Source organism: Pan troglodytes, chromosome 8 (genome assembly GCF_028858775.2).
Source record: "Pan troglodytes isolate AG18354 chromosome 8, NHGRI_mPanTro3-v2.0_pri, whole genome shotgun sequence".
Lineage (NCBI taxonomy): Eukaryota > Metazoa > Chordata > Mammalia > Primates > Hominidae > Pan > Pan troglodytes.
Genome location: NC_072406.2, coordinates 41,934,926 through 41,950,521, shown reverse-complemented (window position 1 = coordinate 41,950,521; position 15,596 = coordinate 41,934,926). Strand labels below are relative to the sequence as shown.

The following is a 15,596-nucleotide window of genomic DNA, read 5'->3' as shown; positions in this document are numbered from 1 at the left end:
TCTCTCTGTTAGGAACAGTAAAAGAGTAGCAGGGACCAATGGATCTCTGTGTCAAGGGGATGAAATGGCCCAATCACTAGTGGTGGAGGTCCCCTGAGCTTGCCTTGCCTCTTGAAAATGAGACATTCTTTCAGTCTTTCTTAAAGTCTGGTACCTGGAATGTGTCTGAACAACGATAAAGACAGCTTTCTTGATTTCTTCATATTCTAATCTTAGCTTTCCTCACTTAAGAACTTAGCAATGTGTCTTCTTTGCAAACTAAAAATGTCTACGTTTAAGATACATTAGCATATACGTATACAAAACTTGATAACTTTTTCCAAAACTACACATACAGAGATCAGAAGGGAAATCCATCAATGTGTTAACAATCTGAGAATACTGGTATCTACTTTTACTTTCTCCATGTTGCTTATCTTTATTTTCTGATTTTTTTAAACACACAAGATTGTTCTTATTGGAGGGAATGAATTTTTTGTTGTAAAAATAATAAGTTCTATCCAGCTCAGGGACAAGATGACATAGTTACTTCTCTCTGCTCTTCCTCTCTAAAAATAGCTAAATATCCCGGAACTAATTCAGCAGACAATCATAAAAGAATTTGAAAAAGTGAGAAGAAGGCTAGAAATGTTAAGCCTTAAGGGATGATGTCAGAGTGAGTTCCTTGCGTTTTTTTGCTATGGTTCATGTATCACAGACTGGACATCAAAAAGGCAGGCTTTTGGCAGCCTTGAACCACCTACAGGAATAGACAAATAAAAATACTTGCTCCTCTGCCAAAGAACTGAGAAACGGGTGGTCCAGCGGAGACCTAATGAAGTGATCCACCCCAAACACAAGGCAGTGGCAGGCCAATCAGCTGCAGCAGCAACTAAAACCCAGTGCTTCCAAAACTACCCCTCCATTCACACTGAAAGCTCTTCAGGGATTGATTGAGTGAGAGCCCAGCAGAAGCAGAAGAACAAAGTCAGCTAGAACAATATGCAAGGGCTCTGAAATTAAATGGTCATTGAACCAATAGCTCACAAAAATAGGCAAGACCTAAACTTAAACAGAAGTTGAAATAGAATCAAAAGCTGCCAAACATAATATTCAAAATATCCAAGACACAACAGAAAGCCATTAATGATAGGAAGAACCATAAAAAACACAAAAGTGGGAAAAGACCATCAGCTGACACCAGCACTGAGACGAATCATGACTTGGGATTATCAGACAAAGAACATTAAGTAGCCATCATTAAAATGCTTCTACACTTACATATTTTCTAGGAAGAAATAAAATAGAAAATCTTGGCAAAGAAACAGAAGCGTTTTTTTTTAAAAAAAAAACTATAATTTATAGTGAAATTATAGAAATGAATAATACAAGTGAAAATTATAGAACTGAAAAATACAATTACTAAAACTAAAAAAACTCACTGTATGAATTCAGTGGTAAAGTGGAGACAACAAAGAATAGAATTGGTGAACTTTAGTTTATTCAAAAAGAAAATAAACTAAAAAAAATTTAATGAATGAATTCTTAGCATTTATGGAACAAAAATGTAAGTTTAAAAAAATTACATTATTGAACTGCCAGAATGAGAGGGAAAAGAATGTGAAGCTGAAAAGGGAGTCAAATAAATAATGGCTGAAAATGTCTCCAGTTAGCAAAAGACTTAATCCAACAAATCCAAGAGGTTGGGCAAACCCAAACAGAATAAACTAAAAGAAATTCCCACCAAAACACATCATAATGAAACTTCTGAAAACGAAAGACAAAGAAAAATGTCTTAATAATAGCAAGAGAGAAATAACATATTACCTGTAGCGGAACACCAATTTAAATGAAAGCAGATTTCTCTTTGAAACCAAGGAGGCCAGAAGGAAGTGACACAACACTTACAAGTGCTAAAAGAAAAGAAAAAAAATTTAAAACACATAAAACTGAATGAAAATAAAAATACAATGCATCAAAATTTTGGAGAGACATCTAAAGTAAGGCAGAGAGGCAAATTTATAGCACTAAATGCTTACATTAGAGAAGAAGAAAGGTCTCAGGTCAAAGATAATAGCTTCTACTTCAATAAACCAGAAAGAGAAGAGCAAAATAAGCCCAAATCAAGCAGAAAGAAGGAAATAATAAAGAGAAGAGCAGAAAGAAATGAAATTAAAAACAAGAAAACAATATAAAAAGTTAATGCAACAAAAATCTGGTCCTATGAGGAAAACCCAATCTCTAGCAAGACTGAGAAAGATAAAAAAGAGAAGATACAAACCACCAGTATCAGATAAAATGGGGAACCACAACAGATCCTGCAACCATTAAAAAGATAATAAAGAAATACTGTGAACAATGTTATGCTCATAAATTCAACAACAGAAAAGAAATGAACCAATTCCTCAAAACCACAAACTAACAAAACTCAGCCCAGATGAAGTAGATAACTTGAATAGTCCTATAACAATGAAAGGAATTGAATTTATAATTTAACAGCTCTTGGAAAACGGTTTCACGGAAGACTCTTACCAAACATTAAAAGAAGAATTCACACCAATTTTAAACAATCTTGTCCAAAAAATTGAAGAGGATGGAATAGGTCCTAACTCATTTTATGAGGCACATATTATCCTGATACCAAAAGCAGACAAACACAGAAGAAAAAATTAAAACTACAGCTCAATATCTCTTACAAATTTAAACATAAAATTTCTCCACAAAAGATTAGCAAATCAAATTCAGCAATGTTATAAAAAGAATAGTACACTATTCTTTAGTACAAGGGGGATTTCTTTCAGGTATGCGACCCTAGTTCAACACTTGAAAATCTATCAGTGTTTAATCCACAGTAGTAACAAGCTAAAGGAGAAAACTCACATGATCATATCAATTGTTGCAGAAAGAAAATCTGATGAAATTCAAAACCCAGTTATGACAAATACTATCAACAAACTGGGAATAAAGATCTTCCTCAACCACATAAAGAGCATCTATACAAATTCTATATTTCTATTCCCAGTCGTATATGACCATTAAGCTAGCACCATGCTTAATGTTCAAAGATTGAACACTTTCCCTCTAAGATCAGGAACAAGGTAAGGATGTCTGCTCTCACCACTGTTATTGGAAGTTCTAGCCAGTGGTAATAGGGCGAGAAAAAGAATTAAAGAGCATACAGGCTGGAATGGAAGAAATAAAACTGCCTCCATTTGTAGATGAAATTATTATCCACATGCAATACCTCAAGGAATCTATAAAAAGTTTTCTTGGACAAATAAGTCAGTTATTGAGGCCACAGGATACAAGATCAATACATAAAAATCAATTTTATTTCTGTATACTAACAACAAACAAGTTCAAACTGAAATAATTGCAATACTACTTGCAATTACTTCAAAGAAAATGAAATACTTAGGTATGAGTCTAACGAAACAGGTAAAAGATCTATATGCTGAAAATTACAAAGTATTGATCTTTTAAAATCATAAAAGACTTAAATAATTGAAGGGCCATATTGCGTTAGTGGATTGGAAGACTCAACATAGTAAACTTTTCAATTCTCCCCAGATCTACAAGTATAATGCAATTCTTGTCAAAATCTCAGAAAAAAAATTTAGATAGAAAATCATATTCTAAAATTATATGGAAAAAAAAAAGTCCCTATAATAGCCAAAACAATTTTTTAAAAGAATAAAGGGGTAGGAGTCACTCTTCCTGATATTAAGTCTTACTACTCAGCTATAGTAATCAAGACAGTGTGATAGTGGTGGAGATATAGTCACACATATCAATGGAACAATAAAGAGCTCAGAAATAGACCCACAAAAACATGTTCATTTAATTTTTGGCAAAGAAGCAAAAGTGATTCAATGAAAGAAAGACAGCCTTTCTAAAAAATGGTGCTGGAAAATTGGACATTCATAGAGAAAAAAATAAACCTCTGTCTAAATCTCGTTTCTTATTTTAAAAATTAAAATGTATGATAAAATGTATAATAAAATGTATCAATGGAAAACAAAAAAATAGAAAAATTTTAGAAAAAAAAATAGAGGAAATCTTTAGGATGAAGACCAGGCAAAGAGTTATTAGGCTTGATGCCAAAAGGAAAATGTATAAATTGGGCCTCATCAAAATCTTAGAACGTTTGCTCTGTGAAAGACCCTGTTAAGAAGATAGAAAGGCCGGGCGCAGTGGCTCACGCCTGTAACTCCAGCACTTTGGAAGGCCGAGGTGGGCAGATCACGCCATCCTGGCTAACATGGTGAACCACTGTCTCTACTAAAAAATACAAAAAAAAATTAGCCAGGCATGGTGGCGGCAGCCTGTAGTCCCAGCTAATCGGAAGGCTGAGGCAAGAGAATGGCGTGAACCCAGGAGGCAGAGCTTGCAGTGGCCCGAGATCGCGCCACTGCACTGCAGCCTGGGCGACAGAGCGACACTCCGTCTCAAAAACAGAGCGAGAATCTGTCTAAAAAAAAAAAAGAAGAAGAAGATAGAAAGAAAGACAAATTACAGACTTGGAGAAAATACTGCAAATCGCATATTTAACAGAGGGTTTATATCTAAAATAGAAAACAAGTTTTCAAAACTCAATATTTTAAAATATTCAGTTGGAAAATGGACAAAAGACATGCACAGATTTTTCACTGAGGAGGATATATAGATAGCAAATAGGCCTATGAAAACATGCTCCACATCATTATCCATTAGGGAAGTGCAAATTAAAGTCACAATAATTGTCTCTATATACCTATTAAGATGGATAAAATAATAAATACAACACTCAGTGCTGGCAAGGATGTGGAGAAACTGGATTACTCGTACATTACTGATGAGACTGCAAATGGCACAACCACTTTGAAAAATAGTTTGCACTTTCTTTTGAAACTAAAAATGGACTTACCATGCAACCCAGCAATTGCATTACTGGGCATTTATCCCAGAAAAATAAAAACTTATTTTCATGAAAAACTTCTACAAGAAGATTTACAGCAGTTTTATTCATGCAAGTAAAAAACTGAAAACTACCTAAATGGCCTTCAATAGGTGAATGGTAGAACAAACCGTGATACTTCTATACTATGGAATACTACTCAGCAATAAGAAGGAATACACTATTGACTGATGCAACAAGTTGGATCAATTTCAAGGAAATTATGCTGAGTGAAAAAGCCAATCTCAAAAGAATACATACTGTCTCGTCCCATTTATACAATAGTGAAATCATATAATTATAGAGATGAAGAATCAATTCATGTTTGCTGGGGGGTCAGGAATGGGGTTATTTGGAAAGGGAGTAAACATGACCATGAAAAGGAAGCATGAGAAAGCCTTGTGGTGATTATAGATCCTGTTTGTGACAGTAATTACACAAAGCTATACACATGATCAAATTACATAGAGCTACACACACACACACATATACACACACACACACATAAATGCATGCAAAACTTTTGAAATTTGAATAAACTCTTCGGAATGTACCAATGCCAATTTCCTGATTTTGATATTGTGCTATGGTCTTGCAGGTTGTTAACATTAGAAGATACTGGATGAAGAGGCACCAGAACTCCTTGTACATTTCTTTGCAACTTCCTTTGAATCTATAATTATCACAAAATAAAAAGTTAAAAATAATAGTAAGTGCTGTTTACTTTTGGAGACCAAAGCAGGGGGTTCATTTGAGGCCAGGAGTTTGAGACCAGCCTGGACAACACAGTGAGACCTCATCTCTACAAAAAAACTTGTAATTAGCCAGGTGTAGTGTGGCATGGCTGTAGTCCCAGCTACTTGGGAGGCTGAGGTGGGAGGATCACTGGAGCCCAGGAGCCCGAGGCTGCGATGAGCTGTGATCACACCACTGCACTCCAGCCCAGGTACAGAGCAAGACCCTGTCTCTAAAACATATAAAAATAAATACATAGTAAGTGCTGTTTAAAATATTTACTTCAAAAAATACATATCCTTTTGCACTTATGTTCATTATTTTTATCCATAATTTTCCAGAAAAAAACAGTTTGTGTGTAAGATAAAAACAGGAAATAAAAGCACACTAAAAAGGAAGATATTTTGAAATTATCTGAATGATTTTGAAATTATCTGGTTATAAGTGTACCCTTGCTACACTTATCAATTAATCACTCAATCTAGAATAATTGATCTGGGCCATGAGCAATTTTTAAAAACATAAAAATAAAAAACTCTTCAAGATATTTCATGGCTCCTTCTCCCCCCTGGCTGGATTTTAAGGACAGGACAAACTGCTGTTGAGAGAAGTACGATTTGAATTTAAAGAAACATGGACCAGTGTCTTCGGAGCAAACAGGAGAAAAGTAAGAAAGACCTCAACTCAGGCATCTGAAATGAACTGTTTATGAGGACAACAACCAGCTCTTCGGGCCTACTTTATATAAAACCCAGATCAGATTCTACTGGGAGGAAAAGAAAAGGTGGGAGGAGGAAGAAGCTGAGAACATCTCCAGGAGTCAGAGCTCAGAAAATAGGAGAAATCTACAAATCAGGAAAACACAAAGAATAATTATGAGGAAAGCTGTGTCAAGCACCCAGGTACAAGTCATAACAACTGTTACTATCTTACCCGGTGCAATATTTTTCTTCCAGTCCGAGACAGAAATAAACATAAACTATTCTAGAAACCTGGATTATATTACCATGTAATTGTTTGCATAGAATTAAATGGCTTGGGAAACAGGAGAGCCCAGAACCTTGCTCCCTTTGTACTCACTGTCTTAAATAAATTGTCCTGTTTGCCAATTTGCTTTTCCACAAAGAGAGGCTCCATCCTGTCTCTGAATTTTTTTTCAAAAGCTTATTTCTGCGTTTTAAAATTCATTTTCAAGAATCTATTTAGCTGAGAGTAAAACCATTTAATGACTAAAGTTTTGAATCTAAGTAGATGAAATTATTTATGTAGATCATTAGAAATACATGAGTGGTCTCTCTCGTTTCCTGTCTAGGGAAAACTTATCGTTAAATACGCTTTTGCACGGTTACTGAAACTGAAGCAACACCCAGTTCAAATCGTCTGCAGACCTTAAATTATATTTCCAAAAGCAACAGCTCTTTTCTATGAACAATGGCAATACTTGTTATGGGTTTAAATAAGAATTCTTCATTTGGAATTTTTGAATATGGGGACATTCTGGGAAATGTCCAGAAAAAAAAAAAAAAATCCCGCCAAGGGTTCAGCAAACAGTTGCATAACCCTCTTTTTATCTCGGGTGTTGACCCAGTCATTCATTCCATGTTTGCTGTGGTGAGTTCAGCAAAGCTGGTTGCCAAGACAACCATAATCCGTGAACAGAGCCGGCTCCATTGGTGGTCAGTTACAACACGCTTTGTCCCGTCGGGTGTCCTGTAACCGAATGAATGGAGAGACAGAAAACAAGCACCTTCAGTAAACATGACCTAATGAGAGCGGCGTCCTCCAACTGCCTGGGAGGCACCGGAAGAAACCTACCAGGAGCCAGGACTCTCACACGGACAGAGGCATCACCTCCCAAAAGAAGTCCGTGTCATAAAGGGTCCCTTGGTTGTGGGGTTTAATGACATGAAACTATTCTATTCACCTCCAGGGCTAAGGAAGTATCTTTTGATTTATTGCACTGTTCTAAACACTATGTAATTAGATGAGCTTGGAACTCTGCAAGGGGGGCAGTTTGTAGTGCAGATCCGTTTCCCACTGAAGTGCATGGAGGCTGCAGGAGCGGAGGTGGAGGGGATGGAGGTGAGTAAGAGAGGGGAGTTCCCCTGCGGGGCCTTCAGACTCCAGCTGGGATAAGGCGTGGTTGTGCTGGGCAGGGACCCTGCGCCTGTGCCCCGTCCTGCAGGCCAGCAAGTCGCCCTTCCTAGGAGGCAGTCTTCAGTCTACACTCTGCAAACAGCGCCCCCTGGAACCGTGCAACATGAGGGTCCTGGCACTTTCGTGTACGAGTGTTTCTGAAAGGTCAGAGCTCCGTGGCAATTGCAATCTTACTTAAATTATTTCTGCTGCTCCTTTTCGATTAATATCGATCGAGTGTGTTGTAATGTTCTGGGACACTTGTGAATTCTACTATCATTAACGTGTGAATCCAGGTTGATAGCAACAAAGAGTCATGTATGAAATGCCTAACCAAGAGGCTTAGATTTCCATAATCACTTAATACTTGATTCCTTTAGGATTTAGTTTGCCAAATATATCTTTCCAGAGATAGCAGCAAGTCATTAATTTCATAATGAAAGATACTAACAGGAAGAACCCTGTTCAATATAAATGTACTTTTAGTGGTACTTTATTCAGCTCTGCTTAACTAAAGTAGTATTATGGGCTGTGTACTCATTTGGAGTTTTGTGCTCCGAATCACCTGAGAAACTTTTATTAGACATACAGATGCCCAGACCACATCACAGATCTGGAGTGGTGCCCAGATACTGGTATTTATATTAAGTTCTTTTGCTGTTTCAGACACAGAGCTAAATTTAAGAGTCACTAATTTGTTTGATAAATCAGAATAACTCTTGCCTTTCCAAATTCACTAGATGAATATGGAGATCTAAATTTTTTCCCACATTAGCTGTATTAACCTGGCCTGAGATAGGATTTCACTGTCCTGAAGGAAGAAGAGGCACATAGGGCTTTTTCAACCAACATTCGTTTAATTGCTTGTTTCTTATGAAGGGCATAAGGCTGTGAACTGATCATTTTATTGGTAAATCCAGCAAGTGCAACTCCCTCAGGCAAAATATTAGGACCTAATACAGATTCAATAGGTGTGAGAGAGACGGAAATAGGTGTATCTATTTGAGGTTCTGGACTAAGAAGGAATAATTGTAGCATTTATCAAGTATTTACTATGTGCCAGGCACTGTTTCGGTGTTTTCTGCATAATATACGCACGTAACCCTTACAGTAACTTAGCCCTCACCATGTTACCGGTGGAGGATGTCCAGCTTCTTGGCATTTTGAACAAAGAATTGGACAAAACTCACAAAGCAAGGAAAGAATGAAGCAACAAAAGCAGAGATTTATTGAAGACAAAAGCACACTCCACAGAGAGGGAGCAACTGGAGCATAGGGGCTCAAGAGCCCAGTTACAGAATCTTCTGGGCTCCAAATACCCACTAGAGCTTTCCCGTTTGCCACTTGGTGTTCATCTCATGCAAATGAAGCAGTATCCCGCAATCAGTCTGATTGCAGTCTGGTTGCAGAAAGCAACCAATCAGAGGCTAAAGTGAAGTTACAAAGTTGCACTCCTATGCAAACAAAGACTTATCCCGCAATCAGAGGTACTTTCAATTTTCCATCTGCTGCTCAGAAAAGAGGGGGTTTGCTAAGGGAGAAGCCTCTGGTCCTTCTGTTACTTAAGCTTGGAAAGTTGGGGTTTTCCTTTCAATTTAGTTCTAAGAGGTCAGCTTGAGCTGGCCTTAGGTTCCCTGCCTCCAGAGCCTATTCTCCTGCCTCAGCAACAACCTATGGTAACTTTATCATCATGCCCATTTCCCAGATACAGAAATGGAGGCACTCAAAGGTTCAGCACTTTGCCTAAAGTCACACAGCTAGTAAACAGCAGAGCTGGGAATGGGAGGTGGGAGAATCGTTCTAGAATCCTCTGTCAGTCACTGCACTCTACTGAGGCAGGTAGCATTGTGTTTGTCCTGAAAAATCAGCCTTTATGACTCTAGTAAGAACTTTTTCATTCAACCATCCTCAGTCTCCCATTTGTCATCAGTAGCTTGTAAACTCATCATACAATCTTGCTACAGAAAAACCCACCAGAATTAGAATTAATTCTTTCCCAGAAATATAGAGAAGGAAAACCACTCTTCTTCTTCCACATAACTAGAGTCTTGGAGGACAATCTCAATGTGTATTTATCAGCGAAAATGGGTGAGTGGATAGAGGTTGGAGAATAATTAGGTTTCCCTGACCCTAATTCCTTATTCTACATCTAATATTGTGTCTGGCTAAGCCAGAGAAAGTCCCAGCCTCTAGGTTATATGGCAGCCTAGGTAAAAGCATGACCTCAAGGCTGACTCTAAAGAGCTATTGCAGGAGATCTTTGGCAGCTCCAATTCTATCCTTAACATATGCTGGCCACATCTACTTTCATACTCACCTGTCAAAACTCATTTCCACCATCACCAAGGGGCCATACTAATTATTCTGTAGTCACTTTGGCATATTATAAGTTTTGTATTATTACTTCCAATAAGCATCTCACTGGCTAAAGCTTAGAATATCTTTTTCGTTGTTGAGATTTATAAAAGATAAACAGGATATAGAAATATATAGTATGGCTGGGTGCAGTGGCTCACACTTGTAATCCCAGCACTTTTGGAGACCCAGGTGGGCAGATCACTCGAGGTCAGGAGTTCGAGACCAGCCTGGCCAACATGGCAAAATCCCATCTTTACTAAAAATACAAAGATTAGCCGGGCATGGTGGCGTGCACCTGTAATCCCAGCTACTCGAGTGGCTGAGGAGGAAAACCGATTGAATGAACCTAGGAGGCAGAGGTTGCAGTGAGCCAAGATCACGCCACTGCACTCAAGCTTGGGCAACAGAGCGAGACTCCGTCTCAAAAATAAAACAAAGTACAGGATGCAGGTCCACAGCCTCAAGAATAGCCACTCTCAACTGAGTGGCTGTCAGTTACCGCCACAGTGTGCCCATGAGCACCCCTTCCTTTAAGTAGTTGAGAGTTGGCCACCACCAGTTCTCCCCTTGTCAAAAGTCACACCTCTGCTCTCAAAGGAGTCCCAAACAGGGATGTCTGGGTACCACTTTCTCTCCAATCTTGACATACCAAAAGGATAAAGAATAAATAAACCGGCTTGCCACATTTGAGATGCTGCCAACCTCTGGCTTTACAGAAGTGGTCACTGAATGGTCTTTGGGACAAGTGGTGTGGGTCCCAATGGCCTCACACAGAGCCCCATCACTGATGGAGAGGAATGACAGATGTCCTTCTCCTCAGCCCCGGGCCATGCCACAGGGACACTCTGTGGCACTCCCCTGTCCACAGTGCTTTTGCTAGAGCACCATCATTGTTAATTTCAGAACAGGAGAAACCAGAAAACAGTCAAGCTCCTTGCTTCTGAGCATGCATACCCAGGCCCAGCCCCACCCAGGCTCATACAGCACCTTGGCTAGAACCTAAGTCCCACCCTTACTGTGGCTGTATAAATTTACATGTGATTTTAATAAAAAATAGATGCACAAGCCCCACTCCTTGCCCAGGCTTGCTTTGTATGGCGCCCAGAACAATGCGTTCCCAGTGTGGATGTTGAATAAAGCACCATTTGATGATGATCTTCCTTGTCAAGGCTCAGAGCCCCCACTTTCCTCTTTAACAATAAAAGCCTTTGGCTGTTCAGCTTCCTTCTTACCCCAAAGCAGAGATCCCGGCTGAAGATCACATTCCAGAGCTTTCTGTGCCCACTGCCCCTTGGCCTCCCCTGCAAGGGTCCTCAGTGTAATTGCAGGCTCAGGTTTGACTTCCTTGGGAAATGTCTTTAAAATCAGAGAAATCTAAGCGTAGTTCGGAATCATTCTGAAAATTGTCCCCGACCCCAACCCCCAGCCTATCTTCATGCCCTGCATGGGGGAACCCATGGTACATTTGAAGGCCCCTGGCTGGGCTGGCCTGTGTTCACTGCAACGGCCTTGATCCAATCACTTGCTGAGGAAGAACTCCCGGGGAGATGAATGCCATTACAAATCTTACCCTCAACATGAAACGCCAGTGATTGTTTATTAAATTGCTCTTCAAAGAGAAAACACTGGCAGGCATGTATCATTAAAATGGAAGCAAAGGGAAACGCTGTAACCTTCAACACCGAGTTTTTCTCCATTAACCCCAGACCAATACAACTGAAATAGCCGGGAGGAACTTCTGGCCCTGAGCCCCATCAATTACCTTAATCTCAGCCCAGGGAGGGGTAATACAAACCATCCAATTTAAGTATTTCCAAACACTGCCATAAGAAAGAAAGAAAAGAAAAGACAAAGAAAAGCCCTCAACCCTAACTCCACTGTCTCAAGTCCAGTTCAGGACAAATTGCAATACACATGAGTAACATGAAAACATAAAAGACATACCCTCCAGTGAAAACCTTGCACAACTTTCCCAAGTAAGCAGAATTAATCACAGGGAACAATTACCATTTCCAGTCTGAATATTTATGACTTAACAGAAAACCCCTTTAAAATACTCAGTGGCTCATAATTTTTAAAAGAGCTACAGAAAAAGAAAAGTCACTCTAAATTTATGATGGAAAGTTGGGGGGAAGTCTTGATGCCCCACCCGCTCTATTTGGTATCTCCCACACATCATTTTTATTCCTCTCCCTTCCAGAATCCCAGTAATTTTTTTTTTTTTTTTTTGAGATGGAGTCTTGCTGTCGCCCAGGCAGGAGTGCAGTGGCGTGATCTCAGCTCACTGCAACCTCCGCCTCCTGGATTCAAGCAATTCTCCTGCCTTAGCCTCCTAAGTAGCCGGATTTACAGGCGGGTGCCACCATGCCCGGCTAATTTTTGCAAAAAAAATTAGCCAGGCATGGTGGTGGGCACCTGTAGTCCCAGCTACTAGGGAGGCTGAGGTAGGAGAATGGCGTGAACCCGGGAGGCAGAGCTTGCAGTGAGCCGAGATCAGATCGTGACACTGCACTCCAGCCTGGGCGACAGAGCGAGACTCCATCTCAAAAAAAAAAAAAAAAAAAAAAGAAAAGAAACATCTTGTGTCTCTGCTAGATGCCAGGAATACAAAATGAATAGAACACCACCTCTGTCCTTAAGGTGCTTATAGTATATAGTGGCTCAAAGCATATACTAAATTATATAGATGAAGTTTGTACTTGAAATATAGGTTATCTCTTACATTGTGTCAGTAAGAATTATGCTGTAGTAACAAACAATTCCTTTTTTTATTTTTTTATTGAGACAGAGTCTCGCTCTTTTGCCCAGGCTGGAGTGCAGTGGCACAATCTTGGCTCACTGCAACCTCCACTTCCCAGGTTCAAGCAATTCTCCTGCCTCAGCCTCCTGAGTAGCTGAGATTACAGGTGTGTGCCAGCATGCCTGGCTAATTTTTGTATTTTTGGTAGAGACAGGGTTTCCCCATGTTGGCCAGGCTGGTCTCGAACTTGTGACCTCAGGTGATCCACTTGCCTCAGCCTCCCGAAGTGTTGAGATTACAGGCGTGAGCCATCGTGCCCAGCCCCAAATTTTTGGTGGCTTAAAGCTACCAAAGTTGATTTTTCACTTGTACTACATGTCTATTGAGAGTTAGCAGGAGCCCAGAGGAGTTGGGGATGGGAATGGAGTCTGTTCTTCCTAAATATTTAGGTATTCATGTTGATAAAGCAGCCACCATCGTGCATATTACTGGTTGTCATGCCAAACAGAAAGGAAAGCTCTGGAGGATCTCAAGTCGGAAACTCAATCTTCTAGCACAGAAATGACACATGCTTTACATCATAACTCATTGGCCAGAATGATCTCAAGAACCCACCTACCCACAAAGCGGTCAGGAAGTGGGATCCTACCGTGTGCCCAGAAAAGGAAAGAACTGAAAATATTTCACGAACAGCAATCACGATTATGATAGATATAAAAGAGCCAAAAGACCTGGTCTCTGGCCTCCAAAAGCTTGCCTGCTAACAAAATTTGTTTCATCCAGAAAGAAACTAAAAGTCCTTAAAAGACAAGTTTAACAATGCCTCAGGGAAGTATAATTATTTCGTTGTTTACATCATCATGTTGAAACCTCCTGTTTAATTGGGAAACATGCCCTCTACTTGCCCTCCACTTCTCTGTAGAGTGTTTCCAGATTAAGAAGAAGGAGGGGTAAAAGAAGTGTAGATGTTCCTACCCCCTAGAAGCACGCAATCCAAAAAGTCATGAAAATCAGACCCTCAGATTCCATCAAGACTCTGCAAATAAGTATGTGTATTAGCTCAGTCTCCAGTCTCTCTCATTAATCCCATCCTAAGGAAGAGGAAAAGTGGCCATTGCTACCCTTTTCCCATTACCAACTGGGCAGCCTCCCAGGGCTCAAGAGCAGAGTTGAGAGTATCAAGAGAATGCTAACCTTTCAGAAGCCCCAGAAGAGAGCTGGCATTTACACTGAAGCAATTAGCCAGCAATTTTGGCATTTGTGATTGGCTCACAGAGCCAGCAACCCAGCCAGAATGCTTTTCTAATAAACATTAAGTCTGGTTCAACTTGAAAGTGTTCCCCAGAAAAGTCCACTGTACAACAGCAATCTCACATATGTAAATAATCGTTGGGCAAGTTTGTGACAGACTTTCAATTTTGATTAGATATTGTCCATTTAATTAGGATGCTCATCCCAAATCTATTGGACGGGATGGAAGAGAGGTTGTCATTCCAAGTTCTACTGTGGCCAGCAGCTGACATGACTTGCCAGTCTAACCAGACTTAGAATTGCTAAATCTTTCTGCTTAGAATTTGATATGAAATACTAGAGGTCTTCAAACATTCATGGAAATGCATATTATGAAAAAAATTCATGAATTTCAAATTTTTTTGCACCAACATAAATCTGTACTAACTTATTATAACATGTCTGAGCAGGATCTAGTCTCAGGCATTCTGAAGGATAAGACATCTGTTGGAAAAGAATCCCTGTCACAGCAACATGAATTCTGCTAAAGTAAAACAAGAACAAACACCAAATTTGTGGTGACACTTGGGTGAAAGAATGGTGAAATCATTAATGCTTTACAAAAAGTTAATGGGGACAATGCCCCAAAGAAAGCACTAGTTTACAAATGGCTCATTTATTTTAAGAAGGGGTGAGATGATGTAGAAGATGAAGCCCATAGCGGCAATCTACATCAATTTGCAAGGAATAAATTAATTTTGTTCATGCCCTAATTGAAAAGAAACAACAATTAAGAGCAGAAACAATAACTAACATCATCTCAATTAACTAAATAACTAACTAACAATCAACTAACTAACAATGACATCATTTCAATTGGTTCAGCTCACAAAATTCTGATGGAAAAATTGAAGTGGAGCAAACTTTCCACTTGATGGGTGCCAAAACCATTGCGCCCAGATCAAGAGCACAGGAAATAGAAAGCACTGAGCTTTGGGAATTCTAAACAAGTGGCATCAAGATCCTGAAGCATTTCTTCAGGAGAAGAAACATGTAACTGGGGATGAAATATGGCTTTACTTGTATGATCCTGAAGACAAAGCACAATCAAAGCAATGGCTACCAAGAGGTAGGAAATGGTCCAGTCAAAACAAACATGGACCAGTCAAAAGCAAAGGTCATGGCACCAGTTTTTTGGGATGCTCAAGGTATTTTGTTTATTGACTTTCTGGAGGGCCAAAGAACAATAACATCTGCTTATTATAACAGGGTTTTGAGAAAGTTAATCAAGGCATTAGCAGAAAAACACCCAGGAAAGCTTCACCAGAGAGTCCTTCTGCACCACGACAATGCTCCTGCTCATTCTTCTCATCAAACAAGGGCAATTTTGTGAAAGTTTTATGGGAAATCATTAGGCATCCACCTTACAGTGTTGATTTCAGTCCTTCTGATTTATTTTTGTTTCCCAATCTTAAAAAATCT

At 39.4% G+C, this 15,596-nt stretch overlaps 1 long non-coding RNA gene across 2 annotated transcripts in view; it reads right to left on the bottom strand.

The window, feature by feature from the left end:
- LOC129136264 (uncharacterized) overlaps positions 1-15,596 on the bottom strand; it is a 100,257-nt gene that overhangs the window by 30,683 nt on the left and 53,978 nt on the right. The window lies entirely within an intron of this gene.